This window comes from Berghia stephanieae, chromosome 1 (assembly GCF_034508935.2).
Source record: "Berghia stephanieae isolate SIO BIC M18660-M18661 chromosome 1, UCSD_Bste_1.3, whole genome shotgun sequence".
In the NCBI taxonomy this organism is placed as follows: domain Eukaryota; kingdom Metazoa; phylum Mollusca; class Gastropoda; order Nudibranchia; family Aeolidiidae; genus Berghia; species Berghia stephanieae.
Window position 1 is genome coordinate 145,403,847 of NC_088360.1, and position 5,246 is coordinate 145,409,092.

The following is a 5,246-nucleotide window of genomic DNA, read 5'->3' on the forward strand; positions in this document are numbered from 1 at the left end:
AATAACAATAGTAATAATAATAATAATAATAATAATAACAATAGTAATATAATAATAATAATAATAATAATAATAATAATAATAATAATAATAATAATAATAATAATAATAATAATAATAATAATAACATTTTACACTTTACAAAACATTGTTGACATGAGAATTTTAAAGAATATTAAATGTGACAATTGTTGTTGATGATCGTCTATCAAGTTATGCTGATACAAATGGAATATGATGAATGTGATTTTGAAATATTCAGGAAAGTTTAATATAAAATATTCTGTCTTCAGTCTAGACAAAACACTCAATTTCAATAGTATGATGAGCACTTCTGGTAAAAACCGAGAGAAAATTCCAGACTGAAGTAAAATGCATGATCTCAGAATATTGTTTTAGATATTTTCTTTTCTTAAGTGGTGTGTTATGAGGAGCGGAGAGCCCGAGGTGGCAAACAAGTTTTTAAAAAAAAGAAATTTATAATCGTCATATCTTCATAAGAATTCAGATGTTTCGATTCTTAAATAGATGTGCATATTATACACAACTTTCACGATTTTATTTTATATCAATGCCCTCCCCTCAGTAATCCATTGACAAACATGTTGCATCATCAATGGCAAATATGTGTATTTATTTTATTTATTGAATTATTTTTTTATCTTGATGCCATAAACGATTACGCACTTTCGTGGTACCCACACAATTGCCATAGATCAGAATCAGACCGTCATTTTTTAGAATTTTCTTTAATGTTTTTTTTCTTCTCTTAAGTTATTTGCATCGACAGTAATAGTCCTTTAATGGGTGTTCTTGTCTAGCAGTCCTTCAAATCCATGAGGCCCAAGAAGCCGAGTTTATCCCAGTTTCTATAGTGTGAAACAAACACAAAAAATTGATTGTACCCTTTAGACAGGATGTTAGTCTATCTCAAAGTACTTTCTGCTAGATCTAACAATTCCAGCTACCCGATCACTGCTGGATGGACAAGGGGTCAGAAAAAAATCTTAACTTCACCCGGGATCTATCTTAGTTACATACATTTCATGAGCTATCAGAACCCCCTTAACTGGGTGGGGATCCTGACCTCCCATAGCGGGCAGGGAGGTACATACTATGTCTTCTATCCCCTTATATATGTTTTCCAACATGCTTTCTGTCTTTGTCTCGGAATGAGATTACTTGGTTTTGTCCTGGCCCTCGCCGGAATCCTAGCTGGGAGGGAAACAGTCAAATGCATAGTTATTGTTTTGGGAGATGATATTTTTTTTCCTTGTAAATCATCTCTGTTATGTATTATTATTTTTATTTTTAATGTATGATGTAAGCATTTGAGTGTATTCCTCTTTGTTGGATTTTGTGCTTGTGTCTGGATGAGACTTGTAGGTGATTTCAAACTAAGTACATTGGTGGTATGCTCTTGGAATCTACATCTGATCCCTATTTCTTCTCAGTTCCCCTTTGTCTTACTTTTTCTTTGGTGCTTTAATTGTAATTCTAGAACTTTTTACTATCCCATTTTCTTCCTTTTTACTGGCGCTGATATAACCTAAATGTGTTGCAAGCGCCGTAAAACCCTTAAAAACAAAAACAAAACAGAACCCCCTTAATGGACATGCCCCTTGGTTTAAATAAGGGAAAGAGCAGTGTCTATGGTGGACATTGAATACAATGGAAGATTTATTTAAATGAAGAATTATCAATACAGAATACTGAATACTTATATCAAAATGGAAATTTCCATATTAATGTTCATTGAATCTAAAATCTCGTTGGATCCGAGCGAGTTGAATTTAAGATCCGCTATGTTATGACCTGTTTTTGTTTGTTTTGCGAAAGTGAAAGGGAAATATTTTACAAAAAATGTACATAGACAATTTTTAACAATATTTGATTCTTTCCTCTTTTAAAAATATATTTATGCTTTTAATTTTAAGGACCTAAAACTGGTAAAGTTTTCGGTAATCTTTTGGGAATTATTACAATTTGAGAAATAAATAAGACTGAATGAGAGCAATCAACCGTTCTTCGGGGACAGGAGTCTAACTCTGTCTAGCTGTATTTTATATCCCTCTGTATCTTCGGTCCTGTGCAAAGTAACGTTCCATCCTTATTCCTTCTCCCACCCAATTCCTTCCTTCTCCCACCCAATTCCTTCCTTCTCCCACCCAATTCCTTCCTTCTCCCACCCAATTCCTTCCTTCTCCCATGGTGGGTAGACTGGTCTCTTGCTGCGTTTTCTATCCTCCTATATCTGTTTTCCAACTTGCTTTCTGTCGTTGTTTTGGAACGAGATTAAGGTTTGTCCTGGCCCTGGCTGGAGTCCTTGTTTTAGAGGGAAACATTTAAATGTATAGTTATAATTTTGGGAGAGGACTTTTTTCCCCTTGAAAATCTCTCTGTTACTGTAATGTAGTTAATGTTCTTTTTGTTCTGAATATTATAATCATCTGTAAGCATTTGCCACCCAGAGCAGGACTTAAACCTGTCCGGAGGCAAGTGTCATACCATAAGATAAGCCCAGGTTACTGTAAGTTATGCCAGCTCTCCGATGATTTTTCTTAAACTTAAAGCAGACTTCAGTGTATTGTGGAATATACTTTTGTGTACAGTGGAATCCCCATAAACTCAACACTCTTAAAGTCAACTTCTTCTTAAAAGTTGAACTTCTCTTATTGGTCCCAAATTCTCTGCTCTTTATCTAAATGTGTTCCATTGATAAAGTCAACCAATCTTTCTGGTCCAGTGGCGTTGGCTATATCAGGATTCCACTATGTTTCATAACAACATGCAGTTTTTCAGTCGTTGACAAATCAACAAAGATAAATATTTTTTATCAGTTTAGTTATTACATAAAAACACGGCACGGCAATAAATTATAAATTCATTGAACAGTAAAGTGTACATAACTTAACAACCCGGGCCAGGTCTTTTGCTTTTTAAGTTCAAATATTTATCAAAAGGTTCTTCAAATAAATTTTGCATTTAGATGACTGTCTAGAGAAGTATCTTGAACCAATGTCCATCATGAAATACCCACAACTATGCAAGTTGTTTCGTTTAAATTTTTTTTTGTCAAATTGTTATCTTGCACTTAGTAAGTCTTTGTTCTAAATATATTTGTACTCAAGTTTTAATCAGCAAGTTTTGTCAATTCCGTGTGATTTGGTCAATTTATTTATCCAGGATTAAGTAACTCATATCAGGCTTTTTTTTTGGGAGTTCTTTTGTTTGTTTTGTTGGGTTTTTATTTTTGTTGTTTGTTGTTGTTATTGCATTGCAAATGTTGAATTTCCGAATCATGTTGCATTATTGTAATTAATTTTAATAATTAATATGTAATGTTAATATGGAAAAAACAAAACCTGTCACTGTCAAATATCTTGGTTTTCCATGAATATTGCATTGTTAAAATCGTTTTTATTTTTTATTTATGTTGAAAATTTTTTTGTTAAAATTACATTCCAGTATGTGGAAAAAGGAAACAATAAATAATGATTATATAAAAACTAAACTAAAAGTTTTTACCTTTCTATTTAATGTTGTGTCTTTTTTGTGTGGAATTCATGTGACAATTGCTGTAAAGGACAAGTGTACACGTGTTTTAAAAAAGAACTTTTTTTTATACATAGCATAATAATATCCTCTAGATTGAATGTGTTCAAAGGACATTACACGAGGTCTCAAGCCAACCACGCCACTAGGCATGTTGGACGAAACATGACATCTATAAAACTTTTATTTTACTATGTTTTTTACAACAAAAACATATGCTGGTCAGACACTTGCTGTCTTCTATTCCCCTATCTGTTTTCCTTTGTTATTTTGAATGTATAATGTAAGCATTTGAGTGTGTTCCTCTTTGTTGGATTTTGTGCTTGTGTCCGGATGAGACTTATATGTGATCTCAAACTAAGTACATTGATGATATGCTCTTGGAATCTACATCTGATCCCTATTTGTTCCCAATTTCCCTTTGTCTTACTTTCTCTTGGGTGCTCTAATTGTAATTCTAGAACTTTTTACTATCCCATTTTCTTTCTTTTTACTGGTGCTGATATAACCTAAATGTGTTGCAAGCGCCGTAAAACCCTTAAAAACAAACAAAACAAAAACAAATGCTGGCCAGAGGGGTCATTTGCTGTGTCTTCTATTCCCCTATCTGTTTTCTTTCCCATTTTGTTCTGGATTGTCATCTGTGACTTGCTTTTATAAAGGAGAAAAAAACATTCTGTATTTTTAAAAATATTCATATCCCCCTTTCTCTCTGTTTTGGTGGATTTCCTGCACATGTCTTTGGCTTCGAATTTTAGATGATTCTCTTTTTTCGCAAATCAAAGTAGTAGTAGTCTATAAAGTCTCATCAAGCACTTTTTAACGGCACTGACACATCACAGAGATGCAAGGAAATGAAATTATATAGGCTGCCGGATATGGAAGCTTGTATGGTGTGGACCAAGGATTGTTTTTGGTTTTAGATGTTTAACGGCACTTGCGACACTTTTAACATTTAGGTCACTTCAGCACCTGTAAAAAGGAAAATGATAGGGGAAAAGATGTAGATCTGAAGTTAAAAGCACCAAAGAAAAAGTAAGAAAAGAGGACATTCAAATAGGGAACAGAGGATTTCATTCTAGAACAAAAGACAGACAGGTAAAACAGATATAGGTGGATAGAAGACGCATCAAAAGTGACCTCTGCCCACTATAGAGGGTCAGAAGACCCCAACCACGGTATGGACCACTGCAAAACCAATTGAGAGGCAACTACTCCCGTTCCCAGTTAGAATTTCACCCAGTGACTCTTTCTCGGTTATTCCATTCTACTCTACTGTGTCAAATAGACGGGAGTTCCCCGTCTATTTTTTTCTCTTCAGAATATCCCCGCCCCATCTCTTTTAAATTTCAGTTTACCGAATGAGCCGTGAAAATTTTACTATGACTATAACAAACTGTACAACTCATTTTCAAAAACATACTCTCTATGCTGTAGCTGTTATTTTACCAGCACTAGCAACTAGCAGCATATTTGATTAAAAAAAAAAATTCTATAAATCACATCTCGTCTCGCCTAAATTACAAAATGCCAAAAATGATCATAAATCCCCCCAATTTCAATTTAAGTTTGGCCAAAGTGCATATCCCCCCTCTATTTGATACACTTTACCTTCCCAAGGCACCCACCAACCATCCATAAACTAGTGTGGAAGATGAAAGCAACAGAAAACCCAAGAAAATGACAAGGCA